This window comes from Papio anubis, chromosome 3, assembly GCF_008728515.1.
Source record: "Papio anubis isolate 15944 chromosome 3, Panubis1.0, whole genome shotgun sequence".
Classification (NCBI taxonomy): domain Eukaryota; kingdom Metazoa; phylum Chordata; class Mammalia; order Primates; family Cercopithecidae; genus Papio; species Papio anubis.
In genome coordinates this window covers 120433253-120456071 of record NC_044978.1, presented here as the reverse complement: position 1 = coordinate 120456071, position 22819 = coordinate 120433253, and the positions used below count along the sequence as shown (strand labels likewise).

General features: G+C 42.6%; 1 protein-coding gene across 4 annotated transcripts in view; it reads right to left on the bottom strand.

Annotated features, from left to right (window-relative positions):
- SHROOM3 (shroom family member 3) overlaps positions 1-22819 on the bottom strand; it is a 198769-nt gene that overhangs the window by 81496 nt on the left and 94454 nt on the right. Inside the window, exon 1 of one of the 4 annotated variants that reach the window (XM_009206908.4) lies at positions 8297-8801. The exons of the other annotated variants lie outside the window; for them this stretch is intronic. The gene's annotated coding sequence lies outside the window, so the exon portion shown is untranslated. Of the gene's footprint in view, positions 1-8296; positions 8802-22819 lie in introns of those variants that run through there. 4 annotated transcript variants of the gene reach the window in all.

Below are 22819 nucleotides of genomic sequence, written 5' to 3'. Positions count from 1 at the left end.
TCCCTTCGTTTTTCCTTTCTCTTAGTTACTATAGGGTAGGTCATAAACGCTTGAATTCTTTTGTTCCTCATTCTGTGTGTTCCTGCTCACCCCAGCACTTTCCTGTGCTCTCCAAGGGAATTCTGGACCCACTGACATATACACCACAAAGTAGGACTGATAAAATCTATGTCCTCAGTTTAGCATGACATTCTCAAAACATTTAAAAACATTACAATTGGCACCTGTGCTGGCTGTACAACATACGAAGTATTTTTACATAACAAATTTAATCTTTACAGCAACCTCATGAAGTGCTGTCCTCATTTCACAGAAAAAGAAACTGAAGCAAATGTAACTTAAATAACCTGCTCAAGATCACAAAGGAAGTGGTAAAGCTTGGATCCAACCTATTATAGGCTCAGAGTGTGCCCTTAACTGCCTTCTCCCACAATCGCATCACTTAAGTGCTTAGTTAGATACCTACAGGGCTGAAAGATCTCTGAAAACAGATTTGCCTTGTCCCAAGAAGAGCATAACAATTCCTCCAGTATTGAATTCCTCAGGAGTGTTGATTTTTGGTGCTTTCTACTAGGAACTACCTCCCCTTACCCTCACCACCAGGGCTGCTTAATTTCCACCTGTAATTCCAAGTCCTGCCTCAACTCTGGGGCCCACCAGACTCTAAATGAGAAGGAATTTAAGAAACCTCCAAATAGTATGTCAGGAAATAGCTTCAAGACAAACTCTCAGGGCAGGGTACAGTGGCTGACACCTTAATCCCAGTGTTTTGGGAGGCCAGGGTGGGAGGATCACTTGAGGCCAGGCATTTGAGACCAGCCTGGGCAACAGAGGGAGACCTCATCTCTTACAAAAAATAATAATAATAATTAGCTGGGTGTGGTGCCATGTGCCTGTGGTCCTAGCTACTCAGGAAGCTGAGGTGGGAGGATTGTTTGAGCCCAGGAGTTCGAGGTTGCGGTGAGATATGATTGCACCACCGCACCCCACTTGGGCAACAGAACAAGACCCTGTCTCTTACAAAAACAACAACAACAAAAACCTCTCAGCTAGTTTTGCTCTTGTCTTGAACCTTGAATCCCTATGCTATCCCCCAGTTCCCAGAGCCTGCCTGGTCTTCCAAGCTGGATGTGAAAACATGCCTTTGGTGCAAATTCTTTCCAGACTGGAGCCCGCCCTTGTTCATGTTGACTAACTTAAGAATAGATGGTAATGGGAACAGAATCTGAGCAGAAAGCAGGTAGGGAAGTAAGTGATCATTTTTATCTGACCAGGCAGAGCAGCCCCTTCCCCCTGAATGGGCATTCACACAGGGAAGGGTGACCTCAGGGAGGAGTTTGGCAAGTCAGGGACAGCCAGGCCAGGCCAGGCCAGCCTATGGCAGGATATGCCCTGTGAGCAGTCCATCACCCACCACGTCCCCTCCCACTGCAACCCTGATATGTCAAGCCTGGGAAAGGTACAGAACCCATGACAAAGAGAAGGTACTGGACTGTGACCCCATTTCACGAATCCAGCTGCGGATCAATGGCCTCCGCCCCAGCCAGACCTGGCTCAGTAGGGGAGGCAGCCTCCTCTCACTATCACATTCCAGCTGCCAGTAGTGAGGAGGTAACCATGGGAACCAACACAAAGGGCTTAATGTTAGAGGGAAAGAGGCTGGAGGCGATGGTGAAGAGGCTGAGAGGGACTTCAAGTGACAGTCCTGCAATTCTCCTAACTTCAACCATGTGCGTCTATTGTGAGTCAGACTAAAAGACTGAAGTGGAGCTTTTGCACAGCAAAGCAGCCTGGCACAAGGCCTCAAGAGTGTCAGGGACAAGCAGACAGCTAAGATCCTTGTAGGTTCTTCTTCCAGTTTATTTTTTCCCCATCAGAGAGCAGAGTCCTAATACTTTCATTTCCCAGTCATTTTGCCCTGAAATAATATAGCTCATTTGGATGGACAGAATTGGTACACAGTGGCACTCCTTCTGACACAGGGCTGCAAGCAACACTTTGCTTAGGGGCTTCTTTCTGCACCATCTGGTTTCAGTCCAAAGGTCTCTGCATGCTGAGGGGCTTCTTCGATGGGTCTGGAAATAGACCAACGTGGCACCACTTGAGTGGCTGAGGAAATGGTCCAGAGATTCTGGCTGCCTAGCTAACCCCACACTGCAGTGGAGAGGCTCTGATGTCAGGACCAATAATCCAGAGTATCGTGCACAACACTCAGGACTTTGGGGGAGAAATTAAGTGAAAAGGCTCACATAGGAACAGGTACTAGGATCCATATTTATTTAACTACCTTTTCTCCTGGGCATCCACACATTACTTTAATGAATTGGTCAAGGTGACTTCGTCTTCATTAAATCAGTAGGATTTTCAACCTACCACTTGGAACTTATTTTTATTTAAAGTTTTAGCTCAAGGTTCTCCAGAATCTGAGAGTTGAGAAAATGCCAATGGAAACAGGAAATATGAAACATCCAGGATCAATGGTAGACTTTTCTTCTTACTGTAACAGTGCTCTGGGGCACATTTCTTACCTTGCTATTTTTTTTGGAGACCAAGAAAATATTGCATCTATGTCAATCCCTACGTAAACCTCACAAAGCATAGGTCAAATTCTAACAGGCAGCCATGATACTCCAATTTTTTGTTCACAAATAAATCGACTGACTTCCTAATCGGAGTCATTGAGGGTAAGGAGTGAAGGATAGTGTCAGAGTGGGCAACTTGACAGGTGAACTTGTGAGGGGCTGGGAAGAGAAAATACATGTTCGTTACAGCCTTTCCAACAAGCATCCCACAAACCCCCAAAGGTGGTAGACCCATTAACCATTTAAGAACATATTCAAGGAGTCAACCATCCCCCACCACCAGTATTAATCTGCATGCAGCCATAAGCAGGGCACTAATTAGTTCCACTTATTGTTATAAAACAATCATATCTAAAAGGGAAAGATAGTTGACATCTATTATGGACCTCATCCATTAATTGATCATATCTGAAAGGGATAGTTGACATCTATTATGGACCTCATCCAGGATTAAGACAGGGTGGTATTGGGTACTAACCCTGGCACCTTCATACCCTCAGCAAGTTATTTAACCTGTGACTTTGGTTTCCTCACCTTTAAAAAGGGATAGTAATAGTGCCTGCCTCATAGGAGTGTGAGGAAGGTAAAATCAGTCAACACAAAAAGTATTAGACAGTGCTTGACTCCTAGTAAGTACTCAATAAATGTTAGGAATTAACACCTATCAGGTGCCAGCCTAGTTATATTTACATATATTCTGTCACTTAATCCTTACAACAGCCTTAACCTAATAAATATTAATACCTCTCTTAAGGTATTATTATCACCATTTTGCAGATGAGGAAACAGTGGCTTAAAGGACTCTCCAAATTACTAGGGTAGCAGAGCTCAGATTCAAACGTAGGTCATTCTGCTTGCACAGTCTCTGACCTTTCCACTGTACTCAACTGCCTTTATATAAGAACATTTTGTTTTTGCTATTTTTACTAAGGAATAACAAGGGAAGCCCTAATGAGAAACACTAATGTTTAAGAAAATAACATCAATTAAAAGGAACCAGGATTTTAAACCTCCGCTGTAAGCAGGAGGCTTTTAAAACAAACAACAAAACACAAAAAAACAAACAAAAAGACTAGCCCGAGACAGACCTCTCTGCTCTGAGAAAAATTCCAAAAGAAATGTGTACACATTCACACTTGTGGCTGGAGTGTCTATGAACCCTCGAGGGTACAATGTCTTATTATTCATCATTGAATTCCCAGAGGCTAATGCGTTCTCAGTAAATGTTTGACAAATGTTTACTGAATGAATTAAACCAACCCAACAACAAAATGCCTCACTTGGAGTTGGCAAAATATATAACATCTTTCCCAAATGCTTTGTTGAACTTAAATTAAATCATTGAAGCTTAATAGATTAAATAAACTATTATAAATTTACCACTCTGTCCAAAGCATTTTACTGAAAATTCAAGTTATATAATTTGTCCCTTTTTTAAAAAAGCATGACATTACTTTTGATAGAGAGATTGAGGTTTTTTTTTTTTTTTCCTACCTACATCTTTGGGAAGAGAATATAGTATGTTAACCTTTCACTTGGATTCCCAGAAGATGTGAGCCTCATCTGTGGGCTCAGCTTCGACAATCATCATTAAATCAGTCCACAGGAAAAAAAAAAAAAAAAAGGAGTTTGCCTAGTCGGTAGTTCCTCTTTGGAGTTTACTTCTGCTGGCAAAACCAAACCCCAGTAGTATTTTGATCATGTACACAGGAACTTCACATTTAAAATCCCCACAACCTTCAAAAATGACTCATCAAGGGCCAGGTGCAGTGGCTCACGCCTGTAATCCCAGCACTTTGGGAGGCTGGGGCAGGCGGATCACGAGGTCAAGAGATTGAGACCATCCTGGCCAACATGGTGAAACCCCATCTCTACTAAAAATACAAAAAAAATTAGCAGGGTGTAGTGGCATGCGCCTGCAGTCCCAGCTACTTGGGAGGCTGAGGCAGGAGAATCACTTGAACCCGCAAGGTGGAGGTTGCAGTGAGCCAAGATTGCGCCACTGCACTCTAGCCTGGGCGACAGAGCAAGACTCCGTCTCAAAAAAAAAAAAAAAAAAAAAAAAGCCTTATCAAAATGGAGGTATGTATAGTAATAATGGTAAGGATACCAGTAAATATAAGATCCTTGATAATCTTAAATGATATGGCTTTCACAAAAGTGTAAATACTTTATCATCAACTCCAAAATCACATATTTATCACAGTGCCTGCAAATAGTAGCTGACATTTATTGAGTTCTTACTAAGCTAAGTACCTTCAGTCATTAACTCAATCTTTGCAACAACCCTATGAAGATGTTCTGTTATTGTCCAATGTCTTGCAGCTCAGAGGCATTTATCTTGTCCAGGGTAATATATGCCTAGAAGCAGATGTGGGATGTGTACTCTTGTCTAACTCTAGAACCTAACTTTTTCTTCTAATTCAGGTAATGCTTTGCATACAATAAAATGCACAGGTCTTAGGTGTTCAGTTCGATGGGGGTGGATAATTGTGTATACCTATGAAACCATCACGAAAAACAAAACATAAAACATTTCCATCATTCCAGAAAATCCCTTCTTATCTCTTTCTAGTCAATCCCTACCCACTGGCAACCACTGACTTCTGTCACAGATTAGTTTTGCCTGTTCTAGCACTTCATGAATAGAACTGCTTATTATTATTTTGTATCTGGCTTCTTTCAGTTAACACGCTCTTGAGACTCATCCAGGTTTTTGTATCAAGAGTTCACTCCCATTGATTGCTGAGTGGTATTCCATTGTATGGATGTGCCACTGTTTCTTTACCCATTTTCCTGTTGATGGATGTAGGGTTGTTTCCAGGTATTGGTCATTATAAATAAGGTTACTCTGAACATTCTGTACAAGTCATTTGTGGACATTTGTTTTCACCTATCTTGGGTAAATACCTAGGCGTGGAAATGTTGGGTCATAGGATGGTGTATGTTTAACTTTACAACAAACTTAATTTCTTTATCCCCTGTACTCTACACCTTCAGAATGGCACTAGCTTATTAACATGTTTCATTTTGCCTCTTATAAGACGAGTTCCTGAGGGCAGGGAACCCATCGCCAGTTCCTGGGATGCCTCCCACACAGTAAGCGATTGTTGAATAAATGAATGACCATTGTTCATGCTCCTGTTCCTTCTTTGGGTGTTACAACAGCATTAAAAAACTAGTTTCTGACATGCATGAAGAAATCTCACAAGCTGAAGGCTGTGAAATGTAGGCATTGCTCATTCAGGCAGGTGAAGGCTGCCCAGCCACCAGGCTCTATCTCCCAATCTTCTTTCTGACATGACCTTCCATAGAAAGTGAACCCCTCTCAGTGATCCTGCAGGAGGAAACAGTTCCTGTTCAAGTGATACTACAGAAGGGGAGGAAGGTGTCAAGGCAATTGAGGTCATACGGTGGTTAGAATTACAGGATACTTCTGTCAAATAGAAGGTCAGAAGAAGCGGCAACCCATGAAATCCTGACCTTCTGGAAGTCACCAGCAAAACCTCAGCACTGCTGGACTCCAGGGAAACATCCTCGAACAGACCTTACAAGAATAACTGATTTTGGTCAAAGGGCTCTAGGGGTTCTGCATGAAAAGGGAAAGCAAGAATAAACACTGAAGAGACAGTAGAATGTTGATGTTTTAAAAATGTAACCAGATTTAACATATAAGACAGGATTCCAAAAATAACACTAGGTTAACAGTGGAGAAAGCTCAGGCACACTCCTCACACACACCCTGCCCACCTTTTAGGCAAAACTTTTAATTCCCATGAATCAGTTCATTTACCTTAAAATCACAGAATTGATACTGTAATTCACCTATACCTTCCTAGAAAGCAGTTAAATCATTGTTGATTTTCTATGCATAATAGAAAAGGATTGGTAACTCCTAAGAATAATTTAACATATCTGTTACCAAAGAAAGACCTTTGTTTCACATAAATCAAAACAAGGCTTTACCTCCTACTGGGCTCAGGTACTTTTGGCAACCTTAATTTGCTTTGGTCCCAGGTCACAGAGGACCTGGTCCTAGGTCAAAATTGAGGAATTCTAAACAAATTCCTCAATTTTGAGGTTCAGAGTGGTGACCTAGTCTTCCTTTATCCAGACAGTACTGCTCTGAAGCCATCCTAGGCAGATGGATGTTTATCCTTTTCTTAAAATCTCCAGGGAAGTGAATTCTCTACAACATCCCTTGGTAACCTTCTCCAGGGTTTTATCAAATGTATGGTGAGGTAGTTGTGATGCAGAAGCCAATAAACATATTAACTATACGAGCCAAGCTACAAGCACTGGAAAGGGGTATGTGTTTGGGCACCTCGCCTTAATGGTAGAGAGATGTATTTACAAAATAGGCTGTACAAACAGAAACCATTTGCCAGGAACAGATGTAGGAAGTTGATTCAAGAGAAATTGCCACAATAAATTCTGTTCCAACTCATGGGCAATGTGAATAAGTTATTGTTGGTTATAACATTTTTTTTAAAGTAAGTTTATTTCCTTGTCAATTCCTAGCTTTAGTTCCTAACCCAGGATTGTTAGCAATGGAGGAAAAAAAAAAAGTCCATAGCTGAAAAGTTTTCAAATGACTAGGATTCTGTGAAAAACTAGGTCTTAGCAAACAAAACATACATGTTGTTATAACAGTTTACTTCTTTCTCTGTATATTACACCTTTTCTGCAACGATTGTGTAATATTTTTATAATTGGAAAAAAAAGATAACCATCAAAATAAATTTAAAATGTAAACCAACTTCTGGTGAAATTATTTGGGGGAAAGATGTAGCCATATATCTGACCAGGGTGCTTTTAACTGGAAATGGACATTTAACTAGGCTTTAAAACAACTAATTAAAAACAGAAAACGCACAGAACTCTCTCTAGAAGCCTCTGTGCTAGGACTTCCTGTTGCACCCCCGATATCACAGCAATCTCTCCATGGAGATGACCCGCATGCAGGGCACCCATTTGCTCCCAGTGCAGAAGCTCCCGTGCACACAGTGTGCCACAATAACACTACTATTTAAAGGGAGAGGGGAAAAAGGCAATGCCAAAATACATCTTAGAGGAAGAGAAATATATCCCGCCCCCAGAGCGTGCTCCAGGTGTTGAAATTTTGTAACCACTCCCCTGTCCCACCAGCAAAAGTTTTATTCCTCTGGCAATTCGGAGTAAAGCCGCCGTCAGGTATAATTTCATTTTCATGATTTAAGTGTTGCTGCAGGACAAGGAACACACTATTTAAGTAACTGTCTTAAGATCTGGAGCAAGTGGGGGTTGGGGGTAGGCGTGCCCCTCAACGCACTTCAGGAGCCTTTCCTACAGAAACAAATCCAGTAAAATTAAGAAAGGCAAGGCGTTCTCAACACAGCAGGGGCCCTGGTGGGAAGCAATTTATCAAAATTAAAATATTTCACAGATCATTTCTTCCGAAAAGTTTTCATGCTGTCAATAATCAACAATTATTTTCCTGTTGGAATGGCAGCTACTGCCTCTCTAATAAAAAGCCAAGGCCTAGGAGTGTCAGGAGACCCTCGGAGCACGCCACCTGCACCCATCAGCCGGGGTGCTGGCCGTGAAAGCCCCTGGGAGCCTTCCTCGAGACAGGGCTTTCCAGAGTCGCCGCAGAGTCCGAAATAGACGCGCTCCAGAAAGCAGCCGGCCGGCCCCCGCCTCCCACTCCGTGCCCCGCCGCCCTCCGCACTCACCATCGCCACTCGCCTCGCGGCCGCCGCCCCCGGACTGCTCGGGGCTCCAGGCCGACGCCAAGTTCAAACCTCGCCGCCGCTCCAAGGAGGCGGCGCCGGGCATCGCCGGCGGGGCCCACGGCGCTCAACAATGGGCGGCCCAGCCGCGCCCCGCGCCACCGCGCCCGGGCTATGGCTGCACGGCGGGCTGGGGGAGCGCGGCTGGAGGACGCTGATCCCGCGCGGGGCGCCGAGGATGCGGGGCGCTCGCCCACCTCGCGTCCCTCCCGGGCCCGTGCAGTCCACCCCGCGCCCGCCGCTCCCGAGGAGCCGCGCTGGCTCCGCGCTGGCTCGGCGCTCGCTTGCCACCAGGTAATCCCACAGGAAGCCTCCCGGATTGGCTCGGGAGCTCAGGACCGGATTTGCATTTCAATGGCAAAGAAGGCTCCCTAAGGTTTGAAAACGGATTCTGGGGTGGAAGCGTCGCGCTCCACTCGCCCCTCCGCGGTCCTCGGGTCCTTGCGGTATTAAGGGGACCGAAGCACACACGCTCAGTCCCTCTGCCCATTCAATCAGAAAGGTGCCTTAATTACCCTCCCCCCATTGTAAAATGCAGAGGAATCCAAAAGCAAAATACCAACTTTAAGAAGCCCGCGCTCGCTTTTCAGAGGCTATACAGTTAGTAATTGATCAAATGAAGCATGAATGAAGCAAGGTAAAAAGTTCACAGCTAAAAAAAAAAAAAAAAAAAAAAAAAAAAAAAAAAAAAGCTCGCATTACAAGGAAAATAGCCATCCTTTTTCTCAGCATGCCCTCTTCTCAGTGTAAGTCACAACAGAGATGCAGGTGGTGGTGAATGCCGCTGAAGCCTCCCTTACCGGCCTGTTTTTGTTTCCATAAGCACCGTCTCTGATTAGACAAGAGACGTGATTCTTTCGGTTGTCATGACTGTAATTTCAAGGGATTTTTGATTCAGCTTTGCAAACTTTGGAATTTTAGAAAATCCATTTGCATTTACTTTGCATTTATGATATAGGCGTCCAGTTAATATTCTAAAGGAAGGGATGGTGCTAGTTTAAGTTTCATCTTTCTTCAAAGGTTCTTCCAGCCTCGTTCAACGGAGGTAGGAACTTTTTCCCCTCAGAGTCCTCTCTTAATTGCTCTCACGTGTCATCTTCAGAGATGAAAGTAACAGTAAGGTTTGAAATTGGCTTTATTCTAATTCAAGCAGAATCCCTGTTGTTAAATGTCCAGGTTCTATATTTAAGGTAATAAATATACATATGGACACAGAGAAGGCCTTACTAGGTAGGAAATAGAAACCTCCCTTACCAAACAGCTGATACCACATTTGCCTTTACTTGTCTGTGCTCTTATATCCTGGCAGAATGCAGAAGCATTAGCAGCCACAGTAACCGCTGAATAACCTCTTTACTGAAACCTTCATGGACAGGCTCCTCCCCGCCATAAAGTATTATCCTCCTTAAAACCGTATTTTGTTTTACCTATGGTATCACAAGCAGGTATCAACACATACACACCTGTCACGCAGTCATAGGGTTACCACAAACATTGTTGCTAGGCATTGGAAGCAGAGAGGTTAACATGGTTTGTTCTGTGTCCTCATGTCCTGTGGGAATCTTGTTTGGGGGAGAGGGAGGTGGTGTCCAGAACTTGAGCTTTGAAGAAATAGCCCCTGCAGTTTATAACGCACATTGCCGCTGCCACTGCGTGTGGGGGAGGGGGGGGAATAAAAAGTATTAGCTGGAGAATACAGCCAGGAGCTCTGTGGGCAGAACAGATAAGGCCTCCTCTCCTGCTGCTGCTTTATCTTGTTTTCTAAGTGCTCTGGGTCAGGTGAAATCTCATAAGGGTGGAACAGATCCCTCTACTTCTGTGTGAAACATCACTGTAAACTGGTGATTAAAAACACACTTTGGGTCTAAATCTCACCTCCCACACAGCATGGATGTTACACCAGTGAAATTCATCACTATGACCAGAGGTCCCTGGGCTTCCTTTGTAACATAGATTCTGGAAAAACACTTTTAACTTGTATCTGCAATATAGAGGCATCATCTGATATTTTTAGATGGAAACAACCAACTTGTCTCATGGGATCAAAAGTAAGACATGAAGAAATTTCAGCAACAATACAAAAGTATGCTAATGTCTCTCTGCATGAGCTGGGGGTTAGTTTCCTCAACTCGTGCCTCAGTTCTCCTGCAAAGTGGTCTGTCCCTTCCTTCACAAAACGAAAGAATGACCTGAAATAGTTACACATATCAAGTATGTGTATGTGTAAACTCCCTGCCACTATTAAAGATGTTCTCTGTAAAATCACACTGTCCTTTAGTTCCTGTATTAAGACTGCTTTCAGAAATAATGCATCACATTAGAATCCAAAGCATTTTACTTTTTATTAAAATGGAGTATATTAATGAAGAAATATAGCTTTAAAAATGCTAAAATATTTTGTGAGAAAGTTACACATAGGAAAAACGTGCACAGCCTGTCTTAGAAAGGGTATACATGGGCCGGGCGCGGTGGCTCAAGCCTGTAATCCCAGCACTTTGGGAGGCCGAGACGGGCGGATCACGAGGTCAGGAGATCGAGACCATCCTGGCTGACACGGTGAAACCCCGTCTCTACTAAAAAAATACAAAAAACTAGCCGGGCGAGGTGGCGGGCGCCTGTAGTCCCAGCTACTCGGGAGGCTGAGGCAGGAGAATGGCGTGAACCTGGGAGGCGGAGCTTGCAGTGAGCTGAGATCCGGCCACTGCACTCCAGCCTGGGCGACAGAGCGAGACTCCGTCTCAAAAAAAAAAAAAAAAAAAAAAGAAAGGGTATACATGACCAGTCTGGAACTTGTAATTTGTATTTTTCTTTTGTTTGAAAGGTTTTATTTTAAACATTTTAATGGACAGATGATTCACATGCCATTAAAATTTACACTTTTCAAAAGACATTTTTAAATAGGCTACCATTTTTTTGCTCCCTTTCCTTCCCCAAAGCCACCTCTGGTGCTGGAGTGTGTTGTGGGAAGGAAAGACTAGAGAGACTGGAATAAGTTCCCAACATGGTAGAGCAGCACAGCACCCACCTGCACAGAGGTACACCAGAATGAGGTGTGCAAGGTACCGCAGGTGGTCCTGAGTCAAAAACAGGGAGTTAGTGACAGAACCCACAGCACTGGCAGCCAGAACAGCACTGTGTGCATTTATGCCAAGTCAGTTTCTTCCCTCCTCTCTTAAACATTTCAACCTACCAATCCAAATGTCAGTGTAAGATAAATATAATAACCTGCAAAAAATACTTAAAATCAGATCAAATTAGAGTATGCTTATTGAGGAGCTAGTATATTCAGAAGGGTCTGATTCATACTGTATACATATAGATATTTAGAAGTTTGTTTTTTTACTACAGTTGATTACTTAGGAGGGACCTGTGAGAATGAGTATCTTTTTCAGACAAAAAGCTCTAGAAATTTCAGATGATTGTCATACATCTCTAAATTCTAGATTCAGCACTTATTCTTTGAATTATTTCATCTTAATTTAAAGTCTAATACATTTTCAATTTGTCTAATACATTTAATTAATTGTATATTTAAAAAGACTACATCTAGAAATCATACATTATTTGGGTTCTGAATTTATTCACAAGTTTAACTTTTTTTATTTATTATGGCAATTTGGTTTTGTAACATTTGTTATACTTTAAAATGTTCAACTAAATTTCACTTAGAAATAGTCTATGAGGCTGGGCTCATGCCTATAATCCCAGAACTTTGGGAGGCTGAGGTGGGAGGATCGCTCAAGACCAGTCTGGGCAACATAGGGAGACGCCATCTCTACAAAAAATAAAAATAAAAAAATTAGCCAGGCGTGGTGGCATCACCTGTGGTCCTAGCTATTAATGATAGGGAGGCTGAGGCAGGAGGATCGTTTGTGCCTAGGAGTTTGAAGCTGCAGTGAGCTAGGGTCGTGTCACTGCACTACTTTGGGAGGCCGAGACAGGCGGATCACGAGGTCAGGAGATCCAGACCATCCTGGCTAACACGGTGAAACCCCGCCTCTACTAAAAAATACAAAAAAAACCCTAGCTGGGCGAGGTGGCGGGTCCCTGTAGTCCCAGCTATTCGGGAGGCTGAGGCAGGAGAATGGCATGAACCCAGGAGGCGGAGCTTGCAGTAAGCTGAGATCCCGCCACTGCATTCCAGCCTGGGCGACAGAGTGATACTCCGTCTCAAAAAAAAAAAAAAAAAGTCTATGATTACTTCTATACTTTATTTTATTTTATATTGAGATGGAGTCTCGCTCTGTCACCCAGGCTGGAGTGCAGTGGTGCGATCTCAGCTCACTGCAACCTCTGCCTCCCTGGTTCAAGCAATTCTCCTGCCTCCCAAGTAGCTGGGATTATAGGTGCACACCACAAGGCCTGGCTAATTTTTGTATTTTTAGTAGAGATGGGTTTCACCATGTTGGCCAGGCTGGTCTTGAAGTCCTGACCTCAAGTGATCCGCCCATGTCAGCCTCCCAAAGTGCTGGGATTACAGGTGTGAGCCACTGCGCCAAGCCTATACTTTAAAATATTACTAAATTTTACTTAGAAATAGATTACCATTATTTCTTACCAATTCATTTTGACATTCCTTCTATTATTCCAACTAAAGTTTTGATGTGAAAAACAATTATTTGAAATGTAAGAATCTTTGCTAAATAATTATTAACTCTTTCTTGCCACAGTCATACAATAAATTCCCTGGTTCATCTATACCAAGCTTGCCCAGTCCTCAGCTTGCAGGCCGCATGTGGCCCAGGATGTCTTTCAATGTGGTCTTAAACAAATTCATGAACTTTCCTAAAACATTATGAGATTTTTTTGTGATTTTTTTTTTTTGTTTTTTAGCTCATCACCTATCATTAGTGTTAGTGTATTTTAGGTGTGGCCCAAGACAGTTCTTCTTCTCCAGTGTGTCCCAGGGAAGCCAAAAGATTGGACACCCCTGCTCTATACTGTTCTTTTCAATGTTGACACCTTAGAGAAACAATGTCTATGTATAAGTTGAAAGTCAGTTTTAGGAACTATTTAATGACCAATATGAACAACACACTACAAAGAAAGAACACACTTGAAATATAGATTGTTTGCTTAGGAGAGAAAATATTAGGAGGAACAAATGATGTGCTGCTTTCTCAAATGGGTGTTGGGGTTTAGTGTGAACAATATATAACTTCTAGCATAATATTCACTTTAATAAATATTTTGATTTTTTTGGAACCACTCACAACAAAATGAAAAACAAGTGAACAACCATCCTAGGTGTCCTAGGATAAGATGTTAAAATGGAAACGTTAGGGAAATGCATTCAAGGCCACGCCAACCCCTTAGAAATGATCTATTTCATGTAGTGAACATGAAGGAGGAAAACCAGAATTTCTTTCAGCGTCTCAGAGTTACTTTGTCTTTTCAAATGCCTTTTAACATGTCTATCACAGTCTTTTCCCTTAAATAGGCCAGTGAGCCCCCAGATCCTCTGAGCTGATACCTGCCTCAACCTCTCTCTGGATAAAGTCTCTTTGGTTGGCAGCTATTTCACAGCGACCAAAGCACCTCCAGGTTTTCTGTTGTTCTTTATAGCTCCAGGATTAGGGTCCCAAGTAAAGGCCTTAATGCATCCTGGCTGTTATCCCGAAAGCTACATAGGATCTTGCACAGGTGAGAACCCAAAGAAAAGAGAGAGGAGGACTAGGTAGGTGCGAGTTATTCACTATCTATGCCACTACCAAAGTATGTTAGCACAACAGTCAACTACAATGTGCATGGAGCCTGTATCAAACCTGTATAGGTTTAAACAGAGGCAAAAAGGTTAGGAAAAAACATAGCAACAATACTAGCAGAATGAGGCCTACAGGGATAGCCTCAGAGGGTGAAGGTAGCCAGCAAGTTCTTGTCCTCGTGGAGATACGGGACACAAAGGACCCTGTCAAGGCGATGGTGGTCACTGGTTAAATAACAGTCACTCAGGTCAGCAGCCCCAAGTCATAAAGGAGACAAGAATTGACAGCATTCTTTTGGGGAAGTCTTGGTTGAAAGACTGGAAATGCATCATGTAAATTGGAAGCAACCTAAATGTTCATGTAGAAAATGGTACATTCATTGCAAAGGATATTATGCAGCATTTAAAGTGAAAGAGGGGGGTCCTATATGTGCTGACACGGAGAGATGTCCACATTATCTAGTGAAAAAGCTTCCCATTTTCTGTCTACATCCACCAGTACATACAATATTTGTTACACGTTTTATAAATATCCAGAAAAACTTCATGGAGGAAATGCTAAACTATTGTGGCATTGCAGGGAAAAGAATTCTGGGTGATAAATAAAAATTTATCATTTGTTTTAAACACTTCTATAGACTTTGAGGATTTTTTAAAAACAAGAACTATGATTTACTCTTTGAATTACATTTGTAAAATAAACATTTTAATAATTTTAAAAAGCATCCTGGGTTCTAAAGTAGTTCCATCAAATAAGTTAATTTTGATTAACTGAATGTTTTACTTTCTGCCTACCCGTTTCTATTCCTTTCTTATGCTGAGGCATAAGACAACCCAAGAAAAATGTTCAGAGTCAAAACTCGACTGAACTGTCGCACCTTGAGGGTAAAGGCAATTTCCCAAGAGCCTGGGTCCTCCAAGGCTAACAGAGAAAGAAAGAAGAAAAGATAGAAAATGAAAAACAGAGAAGGGGAAGAAAGAGAGAGAAGGCCGGGTGCAGTGGCTCACGCCTGTAATCCCAGCACTTTGGAAGGCCGAGGTGGGCGGATCATGAGGTCAGGAGATCGAGACCATCCTAACACGGTGAAACCCCGTCTCTACTAAAAACACAAAAAATTAGCCGGCTGTGGTGGCGGGCGCCTGTAGTCCCAGCTACTCCGGAGGCTGAGACAGGAGAATGGCGTGAACCCGGGAGGTGGAGCTTGCAGTGAGCCAAGATGGCACCACTGCACTCCAGTCTGGGCGAAAGAGGGGCACTCCACCTCAAAAAAAAAAAAAAAAAAAAGAAAGAGAGAGAGAGAAAAGAGATGGAGGAGGAATGGGGAATGGGGAATGGGGAAGAGAGAGGGGGAAAGAATGAGGGAAATTCGCTGGAGGGTAAAGGCAGCGAGGGAGGTCAGGAGAAACACTATAAGGAGAAAAAGCAAACTTCTATGAACGAGAATTTGTGCGAGAACACAAATGTTACATTACCCCAAGGAAGAACACACACCAGGCTGTTAATATAAGTTACCTGGGAAAGGTGGGGCAGGGAAATGATTAACTTTATGGTTTCATTTATGTTGTGTTCTAGTTATCTGTTACAACATCAAATAAAAATTTTTTAAAAATAAAACACATGCATATAGATGATTATGAAAAAGAAAAAAAAAAAAAAACTAGTTGGCAAAACTACCTTGATTGTAACTTGGGCATGTCACAGCCTAAAACTTCTACCCTTCACCTACATTCATGGGCAGATAAATATGATATTTGTTATCGGAGGCTTTTATGTAACATGGTAAAACAAGGGCTTTCAGATAAAATTTTAATGGAAAACTGTGAAATTCCAGAAGTTATCAGATTTATATGCCACCAGCATCTTGGATGGCACTATCTAGAAAAGTAAATAAAAATCAGTTATTACTGCATTGACTGGTAAAAACTGTCCACACTGGTCACTGCTCACATATGCACATTTTCCTCATTTGTCATTGCTATGTCACCAACCACATTACACCTTTTTCTTTCCTGGAGACAAGGAATTAATTTCTTTGCCTAGAATAATTTGACAGCATAATATAAGGAGAGCTCAGTGCTAGACATGACTTAGATAATAATCAAACTTTTCATTCCACTTACATTTTAGCCGGCAGAGTATCATTCAGGAAGTTTCAAAATAGCTTAAGATAAGGGAATTTTCTCATTCTCCTTTTTTTTTTTTTTCCTTCTTATCTTCCTTTCTCTCTCCTTGACCCATTTCAATTCAACTGCCACCTACTAAGAACCTGTTATATGCCAGGGATAGGGATATCAAGATGGATGAAGTCCAACCCTAACTTCAAGGAACTCACAGTGTGGTGGAAAACCCAGGTATCTAAAGAAATGATTTCAGTCCCATGTGCTAAGGATGGTGGAGTGTGGTGGTCAAAAGTGTGGACTGAATTCAAGATCTTGCCTGCTGGGGGTGAGGTCAGTTGATCTCACTAAGCCTCAGTTTTTCCTCTGTGAAAATGGTAATTACATCTTCCACAGAAGGTTTTTATAAAAATTAATATGGGATAATCATTGAGTGTGTGTCTGGGGGCAAGGTAAGAGTGAGATATTAACTGCTTACTCATAACATTGATTTTTCCAGTAACCTTCATCTTTCTTCCCAGTCAGTGTCATTCACTGACCAAAGAAAAACAAGGGAACACAACAGAACTCATAGAACAAAGGAATCCAGGCGCCAGACTTAAGGTGTGCAAGAATACTCAATTAGAGCCAGTTTTTCTTCCCAGCAGACGTTACAGCTTTCTAGGACTGAAGAAGAAAGGCAAGGAGAGCCAGAGGGAAAGTGGAGGGGAGTTAGGAGTCTTACGTGGGGTAAGATGGAAGCTCCAGAGAGGCAGAGAGAGTTGAGGGCACAAAGGATGTGGGCCCTGGTCCCAGGCAATACTCCGGAGAACTGGCTCAGTCCAGAGTCCCTGCGAGCCCAGCATAGAGTGGTAAAGAAAGAAATGACTGTGTGGCGCGCCTGGGCTGGAGAGAGTGTCATGCCTTCCACCAATCTTTCCAGTCCAGAGTGGTTCAGGAGAGGCAAACTGCTTCTGGTAAGCCAAGAGGGCACAGATTCCTAATCCATCTGAAAAGGCTGCAGATACCAACATCCCAACACCAGACACCAACCAGACACTAGCATGGGGAATGGTGACAAGAATACCAAAGGTTCAATCTCATCCAGACACACACACACACACACACACACACACATACCCTAGACTCTGCCTAAGCCTCTTACAACTTTGCTGCAACCCCAGGAGCTAGAGGGGATCCTGAATTGGCTGATATAAGTTTCTGTCTTCCAGCTGAATGAGGTCTCAAAATAGAAATTATGGTCAGTTTTTTTTTTTTTTTTTTTTTTTTTTTTTAGACGGAGTCTCGCTCTGTCACCCAGGCTGGAGTACAGTGGCGCGATCTCCGCTCACTGCAAGCTCCGCCTCCCGGGTTCGTGCCATTCTCCTGCCTCAGCCTCCCGAGTAGCTGGGACTACAGGCGCAGTAGCTGGGACTACAGGCGCCGGCACCTCGCCCGGCTAATTTTTTTGTATTTTAAGTACAGACGGGGTTTCACCGTGTTAGCCAGGATGGTCTCGATCTCCTGACCTCGTGATCCGCCCGTCTCAGCCTCCCAAAGTGCTGGGATTACAGGCTTGAGCCACCGCGCCCGGCTAGTTTTTTTTTTTAAAGAAACAGTTACATTTCTCACTTAATTATGTCTGTGGTTCACTATTTGTACCTAGCTAACATGCTAAGTGTTCAATACTGTGCCTGGCACATGACAGCTGAAAATAGTGGCTATCATAATTTTGATAAATAGTTCTATGTGTTGGTAGCAAGCAGAGGAGAAGATATTTATGTCAGGGAAGGATGTGCAGGACATGTTTGGGAGAGGTCCTGAAGGATGTGCATGAACTTGCTAACTAAGAGGAGGGGAGGAATAGTTCAGGGCAGAAAGTTTGAAGATCTCAAAGCATCAAACAGCACAGGCCAATTGTGGAACTGCAAGTAACATCAGTAGGGCATGGGCAGGTGGCAGTTGATAATAGATGGAAAGGCAGATGATGAAAAATAATGGCCCTTTAGGCCATCTTCAAGATCTAGACTTTATATTGTAGGCAAAGAGAAATCACTAAGACTTTTACACCAGTGTCATGATCGGATCTGCACTGTTCAAGACGCCATGCTGACAGCATGTTGAGGATATTGAGTGGGAGGTGCCGGGCTCATTGATTTTGATCGTAATGACTTTGTCACCAAGATGGAATCCCATTTCAGTTGAAACAGCATTGCATCATGATTAAAAGTGTAGTCTCTGAAGCAGAATACGTAAATTTGAGTCCTGGCTGCAGTGCTTATGATGTGACCTTGTGCTGACCACTTACTCCATGAAGCAGCTTTCTCATCTATAAAATTAGAGCTAAACATTGAATCTGAATCATAGAGTTGCTGAAGTTCTAGATGTAATACTTTAGATGAAGCACTTAGGACAGTCTCTGCCATAAAGGAAGTGCTTATTGAATTTTAGCTCTTATTAATCAGGCAGCACTTAACATGAATGGGGGTGAGTGATAATTATGTGGGAGAAATAGGGTAATGTCTTTCACTTGTGGTATTTTTTAAAATTTTGGTCCCCAAGCAAAATTTCAGAGAAGAAAATCCACTTTGTAAATTCACTTGTAAAAGGTACAGGTCAAGCTGCAATCCAAACAACAAAAAACCTCACCAGCTTGAAACTGATTCTGGCTGTTTGCGCTGGAGAAAGTGTGTTTCCTTTTCAACCTTGAAGCTCTCAACAGGGTTAACGTGAATTACTAACAGCTGCCACCTCCTATTAGTGGCAACAACCTTCTGGAAGAAGGTGAAGTGTGCTTGGTATGTGAAGGGCATTTGACTCTTTGAAAAAGACATGTGATCCAGGCGACAATGAGTACTGATGGCCCAGAATCCTGAAAGGTAAAACTCCATGAGTGACAGCTCCTTAACAGCATGGGTTCAACTGGAGTGCATTCAAATACTGGTAGGTCCTTGTCACTGAGGAGAAAGTGCCTGGTGAGCATGGGGAGGTGGTGTGTGCAGGGTGTACAGGCTGAGCTGGATGGCATTCAGAACCTAACCTGTGCCTGAGCAGAAGTGAGAATATTATTTTCTGTTGAGACAAGTGAGTATTTTAATTGATGATGTCCAAAAACCACAAGACTTAAGGACTGAAATCTTTTCTGGGGTATAATCCCATATGTTCTAATGGAAGCTTTTTTTTTTCTTCTAGAAAAATATTCATGTTTTAACGACATAGATGAAGTTAAGTAAAGGCTTGGGGGAGGTATGAGAAGGGGAAGCATAGAAGATTTAAGCATGGAATTCGGTACAGTTCCTATCCTTGGCTTGTAATTTGTATTTTAACAAATACTGCTAGGCCGGGCGCGGTGGCTCAAGCCTGTAATCCCAGCACTTTGGGAGGCCGAGACGGGCGGATCACGAGGTCAGGAGATCGAGACCATCCTGGCGAACATGGTGAAACCCTGTCTCTACTAAAAAATACAAAAAACTAGCCGGGCGAAGTGGCGGTTGCCTGTAGTCCCAGCTACTCGGGAGGCTGAGGCAGGAGAATGGCGTAAACCTGGGAGGCGGAGCTTGCAGTGAGCTGAGATCCGGCCACTGCACTCCAGCCTGGGTGACAGAGCGAGACTCCATCTCAAAAAAAAAAAAAAAACAAAAAAAACAAATACTGCTTCCCTGTCTGAGAAGCTGCCTGATGACTGGGTGGGGAAAAAGAGTCAGGGAAACAGTGTAGGAGATAACGAGATGAAAAGGAAGAAAGACTAGGCCAGAGTAGACCTGGGATGGAAGACACTAGCATGCCTGGAGGGCAGTGGGTGGGGGATTTTAAGACTAGATTGAGGTATCTGACTCTAATCTTATGTGATAAGTAAGGAGACAGGAGAACTAGAAATAGAGAAAGGTGACACTGTCATAAATTGGCATGCAAGTTGAACAAATGACTTATAGAAATCTGTTTTAATGACTGATAGCATCATGTTTTTCCATTGCTACAAACTTATCACTTATTTATTAAGAACTGCTTCGCTGACCAAGAGAATCATCAAAGACACCAAAAATGATTTCTTCATAACAAGGAAAAACATCAACAAGAAAACTAAAATTACTTTTAAAAAATTGCTCATTGATTTGGCACTTCATGTCTTTGCATCATATTCGAATTTTGGGCCTTTCAAAAAGGACCTGTGATTACTTTTATTCATAGCATCAAAATACCCATCCGACTGACTTAGTTGTCTTCTTAACACTTTGGTATATGAAGTCTTGACTACATATATTGAAATGTCATCAACATTGCCATACACTGCTTTAAAAAAAAACCAAAGTGCTATGAAAGTGAAACTTCAAGAGATAAAAGCAAAAAAAGTTGCTAGGGTAAAACTAATTGGGGTTCCTGAAATGCAAATGACTTCCTTTGATGATTTACTCCTACTGAGGTCCAGACAATATGATATTGAATGTCTACAAATTTTCTAAAAGGGGCTAAGTCTTATTTGGTGCTCTATGTAAGAAAAAAAAAAACAAAAAACAACCCTCATGCTTACTTGTAAACCTTAATATTTATGTTTGAAAAGAAAAATTTTCCATTAGCTAGTTGGCAGTTTCATTGGACTTGAAGTGCTGGCCTCCTTGGCTCTCAAAGGAAAAACAGAAATTAAATGTAGCTCCTGTTTACATTTTTTGGCAGTCTCACTTAAATTATTGATTTAAAAATCTAATTCGCCTCTCTTATTCTTTAAAAACCTACAATGTGCTTCTAAAAGGAATTCTAGCCAGTAACCACCATGATAACTCTTCAGAGTACTTAATTTTCTCAGATCTCTTTCATTTGCCTCAAATCACACATTTTATTTTAGACTTTCACGAGTAGATTCAAGCAAGAGGAAAATTTTTCTTGACTTTCCAGTTTATTTGCTTTTAAGCACAACTTTCTCCCCGTAGGTGTTCAGGAAACTGTTCTACTCCAAGCCGGATGTGAGTGTTATTCCACATACTTTAGCGCTTTTGCCTAGAAACCAGAAGATAAGATGGGGGGAAAGTATGTTTTTAAAGTTCTTATAGTCAGCACATTTGGGCGGTGTCCAACATGTGCTTGTATTGGCCAAAGGCAAGAAGATAACAGAGTCCTGAGCAGATTCTAGCAGGCTCTTGGCTGCCATTTCTTGATTGTAGACCAAAATCATGGCAATACAGACAGACACACTTGCCCACAAAGAGCTGCGCCATAGTCTATTGGTAAGAGAAGCAGCCACCATGTATTTTGTGCCGCCTGGCCATTCACCTCGTCTGGTTATTTATATACCTTTTTTCTAATTTTTACAATAATACCTTAAGGTAGCTATTATCAGTCCTGTTTTATAGAAGAGAAAATCGGTCGGGCGCGGTGGCTCAAGCCTGTAATCCCAGCACTTTGGGAGGCCGAGACGGGTGGATCACGAGGTCAGCAGACCGAGACCATCCTGGCTAACACGGTGAAACCCCGTCTCTACTAAGAAATACAAAAAACTAGCCGGGCGAGGTGGCGGGCGCCTGTAGTCCCAGCTACTCGGGAGGCTGAGGCCGGAGAATGGCGTGAACCCGGGAGGCAGAGCTTGCAGTGAGCTGAGATCCGGCCACTGCACTCCAGCCTGGGCGACAGAGCGAGACTCCGTCTCAAAAAAAAAAAAAAAAAGAAGAGAAAATGAAGCTCAGCTTTCAAGTAACTTCCCAAGGTCCAACAGTAAAGAAGGCAGAGAATGAAGACTCAGAGAAGCCTGCCCAACTGCAAAGCCCATGCTTTTCTCTCACACCACGCTGGTGTGAGAGAACCAAGATGTGCTGTAGGTTAAACTATTTTAAGAAGAGGACAAAGTTTGCTATCTCCCAGAGGGTAAAGGAAAGTGGACACATTCATTCTCTGCAGGCAAAGACTTTATTCCTATTCAGGGCACTAAGAAAAACCAAGCTACATATAAACCCTTTTTACCTCATAAGTCTAAAGGGGGATGGACAAAGCCCCAGATGTCTCCAGAATGCTTTTTCCTCAGTAAATGGGAATTTATTCAAATTTTCCTTAAAAATTGTACCTTTTCACATAACTTTGCCTGATTTCATCCTAATTTGTTAAGCTATAAGCATCAGAGTTTTTCTTTTTTCTTTTCTTTTCTTTCTCTCTCTCTTTTTTTTTTTTTAGACGGAGTCTCGCTCTGTCATCCAGGCTGGAATGCAGTGGTGCGATCTCGGCTCATCGCAAGCTCCGCCTCCCAAGTTCACGCCATTCTCCTGCCTCAGCCTCCCGAGTAGCTGGGACTACAGGCGCCCGCCACCACGCCCGGCTAATTTTTGTATTTTTAGTAGAGACGGGGTTTCACTGTGTTAGCCAGGATGGTCTCGATCTCCAAGGGTCAGAGTTTTTCTAACGACCTTTAATGAGTCAAATAATTACGATTTTACAAGCATGTCCTGGTTTCCCTCCATTTTCCTTTGTCTGAGTTTCGGTCCTTTCCTTAATGCCAATCTCTGCTATGGAAATTCTAGCCAATCTCCCAGGACCTGCAAAATATATTCCTTTCTCAATGAAATGCCTCCGATCCTCATCCAAAAGCAACTTCTCTCTCTTCTAAGTGTTCAAAACTGCATCATTCAATAATCTACTATAGCCTTTATCACATTTTTACTTTAATAAAGCTATTGATACCGTTA